An 8,192-nucleotide genomic window follows, 5' to 3' on the forward strand; every position below is an offset into this window, starting at 1 on the left:
TAATGGATCTATCAAATGGAAAGGGACAAACATCCTCAAAAGAGAAATCTTTCACCCCTTTGTTGTCCATGGTATGGACCAAGTTTCGAAGTTCATGCAACTACTGGGCTAGATCTTGGTTTGGTTGCATTTGTGATTGTTGGGAATTTTATAAACCCACCTCCCAAGTTGTAAGGAGTCCCAAACATATTGTGAGGTGGTGAAAGTCTCCACTTTGGCCAATCTATTGATATGCAGTCATTGGAATTGGCACAAATGTTTTCACCATGCTAGTTGGCATTTGCAAATAAGAGGAATATGTTGGTTGTGTTGGAATTGCCATTTGTTGAGTAGATACTTGCCCAATGTTTAAGCATCCTATAGCTAGACCTATCATGGTTGACTACAGAAGATTGACACTAGTAGTGTTGGGCATAACACTAATGATTTGTTGGATATGTTTCACACTTAATTAGAATGACAGTTGTGTGGAGACACTTGATGTAGGTATAGCACTAGTTGTCACTATGGGTTCTTTTCCTTTGCCAGATATGTGGTTTGTGTTTGAGGTGGGCAATACGAGAACACCAACCTTCATAATCTATCTAAACAAGGTGCTCTCATCAAAACTCGTAGGGACAATAACACCATCTTTAACCAAGATTAGGAAGATCTCAGTCTTGTTTTCCCTAATAGATTTTTCCATCATTTACAAATTGTATGGATCTGCAAGGAATGTTCAGACATCACTAGAGATATTGTTGTTGTCAATAGGGTCTTCCTCTTGGTATAATTCATCATTACTTCCCAAAGTTGTGTTGCGAAAGGGGTCTTCTGGTTCTTGTGTGGATGTTAAGCTAGGCATGCCAAAATTTAAACTAGAGGGAAATGTACCTCCCAATGAGTTTGCTTGTGGAGGAAAAGGATTCTCCATCTCTTTTTTCCTTAATGATTCTAACAAACAAGAGATGGGATTAAATGTGAATCTGTCAGATCGTGTATGTACCATACAATAGTGACCAAACCAATCAGGAAGAAAAGGGAAGGATGTGAGGGAAAGTCGATGAACCTTATGTGATAAAAAGGGCCAACAACCTAAATGTAAACAAAAGACCTTGATTTAGCAAACAAAGTATGATTATAGGATAAAAGTATCTTTCTCCTACCAAAGATGGTCAAGTGATCTTTAGGCAAGATAGGACACCAAATTGATTACCCACTATTTGGAGACGGACTTGTGATCCCAAATGAGTGAGTGTAACTACAATAGATGTTTGCTGATGTATAAAGGTCTAGTGTTGTGATCTTGGAAGGTGTTCTTATGCCAAAGTTTTCAGGTTCAACTGATCAAACTCTCTAGAGGGAATTTCGCAAATGGAAGTCTAGAAAATTGGGGAATGGGATTGATACAAAAAATGAAGGTGTTGTGGTCACTTATGCGGTTAGCTCAATCCTCACTCATTGGGAACAAAAATCTTGGGTTCACTCTAGGGAAGGCGGACCAATTTTGAAGTTTAGCATTGTATCAATTTTGATGAAGAAATTAGGGCTCTCTTGATTTTGTGTTCTTTGCCTGAAAGCTGGAATGGCTTGGTAATGGCGGTGAGTAATTCGGTTCTTGGATCTAGTACCCTAAAATATGATGATGTGATCGGTGTTGTTTTGAGTGAGGAAACTCGTAGGAAATCCTCAGGTGGATCTACATCAGGAAGTGCTTTGAATGCACAAAGCAGGGGCAAAACAACTGAAAGAGGAAGTAACTCTGGAAATCGTGGGAAATCAAAAGGAAAGTCAAAGGGGAGGAGGTCTTAATCAAGAGGACCAAATGATTGCTGGTACTGTGGGAAACCAGGGCACAAAAAGAAAGATTGCTGGAATCGAAAGAAAAATGAAGGAGATAAAACATATGGAGACAAGGAGGCAAATGTGGTAAGTAACAAATTCGAAGAGGATGCTTTGCTTCTGTCTTTAGAGAGTGTTAATGATTCATGGGTTTTAGATTCTGGTGCTTCATTTCATGCTACACCTCATAGAGGTTATTTCATTGATTATGTCCAAGGGGATTTTGGGCTTGTTTATTTGGGGGATAAGGAACCCTGTTAGATTGTTGGAAAGAGAAAAATTAAGATTAAGTTGCAGAATGGGAATCATTGGCTACTACATGAGGTAAGACATGTTCCAATGCTAAGTAGAAATTTAATTTTCAACCGAGCAACTCAGTGATGAGGGTTGTGTAGTTACTTTTAATGATAAAAATTGGAAGGTTTCAAAAGGTTCCCTTTTAGTAGCAAAAGGTATGAAAGTAGGCACCAAAAGCCACGACTGTTAGTGAACATGGAACACCACATAATTAACCACTTGTGGGCAGGGGAGCGCATCGCATCACCCAACAATCTCCCCCTCGACACGCATACCAAGCGCTTACGTGGGTCGGGAAGGCACTAGGGAGATTTGAACCCATGACCAGGCCAAAACTAGGCTCTAATACCAATTGTTGGGCCCTACAATTGGTATCAGAGCCTGGACCAAGCCAAAACCAGGCTCTGATACCAATTGTAGGGCCCAACAATTGGTATCAGAGCCTGGTTTTGTCCTGGTCATGGGTTCAAATCTCCCCAGTGCCTTCCCGACCCACATAAGCGCCTAGTATGTGTGTCGAGGGGGAGATTGTTGGGTGATACGATGCACTCCCCTGCCCACAGGTGGTTAATTATGTGGTGTTCCATGTTCACTAACAATCATGGCTTTTGGTGCAACAACAAATGGGCCCAACAACTTATGCAGTTAGCTCAATCCTCACTCATTGGGAACAAAAATTGAGGGTTCACTCCAAGGAAGGTAGACCAATTTTGAAGTTTAGCATTGTACTTGATTCTATCATAATGGTCTTGTTTAGCTTCTTCTTTCTGGATGTCTTTGATAGCATATCAAAAAATTTTATCACCGTGTGCTAGGTTTTTTCTTTCCTTGTAGGCAAATGGTTTGGATAATTTCACCTTCTTAGGTTTGACTTTGTTGGTCATGGTAGGAACAAAACAAAACCCAGTTTCAAGCATGAAATATTTGCAACAAACTATATCTAGACTCTACCAATTTCAAATTCTAGACCAAATATAGAAATCCTAAAAATAACTGTGAGTCAAGAGGACCCACTTACCACTATTTGACTCACTGAAAGTTTAGCTCACCATTTCACTTGTTTGATGTTTGGTGTTGGTTTTGGATGTTTAAACAATCAGGCACATAGAACACATCAAAAATCCTAATAAGGTTGTCACTAAGATGTACAAGGATTATCTAAAGGGCATCCTCGATATACACAAGGTACTTGAGGCCCAAATCTGTAGATGAAAGAAAATAATGCCACACAGCTAGGAGGAGATAGTAACCCAAATCTCCACCTTTACTTCCCAAAGGTATAAAGTTCTTTGGGGCTTAGCCAAGAGTGACAAGATTTTACTTCCAAGAGAGGTGTTTTTTGATTCACCTCCTAATTCTTATACTCCACCAGAACATTGGAGTTGAGGTCATCTCAAGGGGTGATGAAATCCCTAAGCAGGCCTCCTAAAAAAAAAAACAAGACCACTTACTTCTTGTGCACTCAAGATCACTCGAAGGCACGAGAGAAGAGAATACGTAAGTGGCCTTGGGGTTAAAAGACACTTGTTCTTTCCCAATGAAGCTTTAAGTTTTTTAATCTACTCTTGAAGACACTTGTGTTTAAGCATACATTGTTCTTTCCAACTTGACAATGTCATCAACATAATAAAAAGCAAGGATTCGTCAACAAAAGTAAATCGATCATGAACATAAGCAAATTGCTGAAAATGAAACCAATTGCTTTAAGTCATTCCAGATTGAGTGAGTTCATTTTAAGCACCAATTCCAAATATTTCACAACAAGCTTCATTGACCTTAGGCATTCAAGAGTGTGTTTTGAGCATCATGCATTCCAATGAAATGTGTGTAAATTCCCTTAAGGCACTCAAGATTGGATGTAATGTTTCACCTTAAAGCATTCAAGAGTGTGTTTGGATTTTAGATATTAATTTGTAACATACATTCCAAAGACAAATGGTTATTTTATACAATTTCATTAACCATCTAATCCTATAAGTGATAAAAATCACTATAAATTTCCCAAGTGATTAAAATCACTATAAGTTTTTAAATCCTCCAAGGTCTATTTCCTGCAATACACACTTGTTAGAAATCCCTGTTGAGCAACTAGTCAATGAATAATATGTTTAAAATTTAATTAATCTGCCAAAAATCAGAGATGATATATGATAGGTGCAAATGACAGAACAACGTAGACACTGAAACTCGAAGACGATAGAAAGTGCAGACACTAAAACTCGCAGACGACAGCAAACAAGGGTGTGCAGTTAGCATTTTAATGGTAACTTGTCAGATGCATATGATATACCAAATTTGAAGAAGCTAAAACATGCAAATGACAAAAGTATTCAGCACACAATGCAAATGACAAATTATGTATCACAGAGGACAGTTCTTGGTAAAAAATCACAAACGACAATCTAAGTTTTACAGTAGGTTTCAATATCTGCCCACCACGTAGATGAAAAAGGAAATGATGCAAACGCTAAAACTTGGTTTTAAAGCCAGAATAGGTGGGTTCAAAATAGTAAGGGCGGAGACACCAACCTGCACAAACACTAATCTGTGAAAATGATGATTCGTAAATGACACTGTGTTTAGCGTAGATGACAATGCACAGATTTTGGCAACGAGTTACAAATTTTTGACAATTTTTTTAAGGGAAAATAGGGACATGGGTCCCACCGGGTGTGCCAGAATGTATACACAAAAACCTAACCTATCAAGAACAATCGTAAACAAGCAAACGTTAGTTGCATACATATATTAGATATTTAAAATAAAACCAAATACAACTAACACTATGCTTGAGTTTTGCAACTCAATACAACTAAAAAGAAATGTCCTCATGCAACCTTAAAGCAGCTCAATAAATGCACCCATGAGAGGCCCTGTTGGTGTGCTTTAGATTGGAGGGATGTAGATGTGCTCTCCCAAAATACAACTATTTGAATCCCTTGATGAAAAAATGCAATATGAGATGAATGAATCTAAGACTAAATGAGTGGAGAAACCTTCTGTTAGGATTAAACCATGGACAGAAATAACAATTACATGCAAATATAACCAATAATAGAAAATAATAGATCACACAAAAAAGAACACAAGGCACCAAGATTTAATGTGGTTCACCCAATCCCTGGGCTATGTCCACCAAACAACAAATCCAATATTTTTATGATCTAGTGATTACAACCTGATTACAATCTGTAATCCCTTACAGCTCAATAACACTGCAAGAACCAATTTCACATCACACCTTATGAAACAATCCCTAACCCTAAGCCCTTTTATAAAAGTATTTTAATTACTTTAGGGTTATAATTAATAATTACATGTCGACCCAAAATTATGATAAAATAGGGCCCAAAAATTTTATGAAGTATGTACAGTGCTTTCCTAATCAGTCACCACAATCTAACAATCTCCCACTTGGGGATTGATCAGGCTCCACACTAAACAACAATCTCCCACTTGGAGACTAATCCTATAGCAACATCGCTACCACATGGAGCTCTCACTGGATCAAACCACCTTGGACTCTTCTGTTCTTTTATTCATATTCAGTTTAGAAGACCAATCGAAGCTGAAGAGGAGTTCAACTTCTCCCTTGTTACTACCTTTGTCAACATATCTGCTGGATTGTCATTGGTATGTATCTTCTCCAGCTTTAACTATCCATCCTCCAAAAGTGACCGAATGAAATGGTACCACAACTATATGTGTTTAGTCTTTGAATGTAGAGTTGAATTCTTTGCAAGATAAATGACACTCTGACTATCTATGAACAAATAATTATCCTTTTGAGGATGTCCCAATTCTTGCAAGAAGAACTGAATCCATATCATCTCCTTGGCTACCTTTGTAGTGGATAAAGCATTAAAACTATCAAATTTCAGATATCATTGCTGAAGTGTTTGCTTCAAGCCATATAAACTTTTCTTCAATATGCACACTAAGTTCTCCTTACTGTTGACCGCAAATCCCTGTGGCTGAGCCATATATATCTCTTCATCCAAATCACCATGAAGGAAGGTTGTTTTAACATCCAGCTACTCTAAATGAAAATCTTCAATAGCCACTAGACTTAAAACAGTATTGGTAGAAGTCATTTTAACAACAGGAGAAAATATCTCATCAAAATCAATTCCCTTTTTCTGTGCAAATCCTTTTACAACTAACCTGGCTTTAAATCTTTTCTTACCTCCATCCTCTTCTTTTAACCTGTAAACCCACTTATTATGTAAAGCCTTTTTACCTGTAGGCAACTTGCACAAATCCTATGTCTTATTCTTCAGCAAAGAGTCCATTTCATTTTTCATTGCAGTCTCTCATTGAATCTTAGTATCCACCTGCATAGCTTCATCATAACTTTCAGGTTCACCAGCATTAGTAAGTAAAATAGAATACAAAGAGGGAGAAAATCTTTGTGGAGGTCTAATTTGCCTTGTTGACCATCTAACATTCACTGGTGTGTGTGGTTTTTTTTGTTGCAGTTGTTGCACATCATGAGGAATGGCTAGAACATCAACTTTTGGAGTATCATCTAGCACTACATAATCATCTTCTTTCTTCTCATGTTGCTGCAACAGATCTTTGTACAACACTTTCTCATTGAATATGACATCCCTTCTTCTTACAATTTTATGATTTTCAAAATCCCAAAGCCTATAACCAAACTCATTAATGCCATATCCAACAAATACACATTTCTTTGACTTAGCTTATAGCTTCGTTCTATTTTTAGAATCTATGTGAGCAAATGCTCCACAACCGAAGGTTTTGAGAAAAGAATAATTCACCTTCTTACCAGTCCATGCCTCCTTTGGAATACCATAGCCCAAAGGAGTAGAGGGACCTCTATTAATCAAATATACAACAGTATTGATAGCCTCTACCCACATCTGTAAGGGCAACCTAGCATGCAACCTCATGCTCCTTGCACGTTCCATTATAGTCTTGTTCATGTGTTTAGCCACTCCATTTTCCTGTGGAGTCCTTGGAACAATTTTTTGTCTATGAATACCATTAGTGGAGCAATAATCTTCAAATTCATGACTACAATACTCACCACCATTATTAGATCTAAGATATTTTATTTTTTTACCAATCTCATTTTCAACCAAGCATTTCCATTTCTTAAAAGTTTGAAATACATCAAATTTCTATCTAAGGAAATAACCTCATACTTTTCTAGTTGCATCATCAATAAATGTAACATAGTAATGAGAGCCACCAAGGGAAGATACCTAAGTCGGTCCCCATACATCGGTATGTACAAGTTCTAATTTTTTCCTTTTATTTTCCTTCCCAGTCTTTGCAAAACTCACTCTCTTTTGTTTTCCATATACACAACTTTCACAGAAATCCATATTAACACATTTTAGACTTGGTAAAACTTTTTTTGAAAAATAAACTTTCATACCATTCTCACTCATGTGCCCAAGTCTGGTGTACTACAGTGTTGTATTAGAATCTACAACAACTATTTGTTCTCTCTGCTCTATTGCAACAATTGTTCCTAAACATTCATTTTTCTCTGAAACAATTAAAGTAGAAAGAACAATATGACCTATACAAAGATATAAGGTGCCTACTTTCACACCTTTTTCTACTACAAGGGAACCTTTTGAAACCTTCCAATTTTTATCATTAAAAGTAACTACACAACCCTCATCACTGAGTTGCCTTGCTGAAATTAAATTCCTACTCAGCCTTGGAACATGTCTTACCTCATGTAGTAGCCAATGATTCCCATTCTGCAACTTAATCTTAATTTTTTCCTTTTCAACAATTTGACAGGGTTCATTATCCCCCAAATAAACAAGTCCAAAATCCCCTTGGACATAATCAATGAAATAAACTCTATGAGGTGTAGCATGAAATGAAGCACCACAATCTAAAACCCATGAATCATCAATACTTTCTAAAGACAAAAGCAAAGCATACTCTTCGGATTTGTTACTTACCACATTTTCCTCCTTGTCTCCATCTAATTTATCTCCTTCATTTTTCTTTTGATTCCAGCAATCTTTCTTTTTGTACCCTGGTTTCCCACAGTACCAGCAGTCGTTTGGTCCTCTCGATTGAGA

The sequence above is a fragment of the Cupressus sempervirens genome, chromosome 10 (assembly GCF_028749045.1).
Source record: "Cupressus sempervirens isolate cs-2001-9-10 chromosome 10, ASM2874904v1, whole genome shotgun sequence".
In the NCBI taxonomy this organism is placed as follows: Eukaryota; Viridiplantae; Streptophyta; class Pinopsida; order Cupressales; family Cupressaceae; genus Cupressus; species Cupressus sempervirens.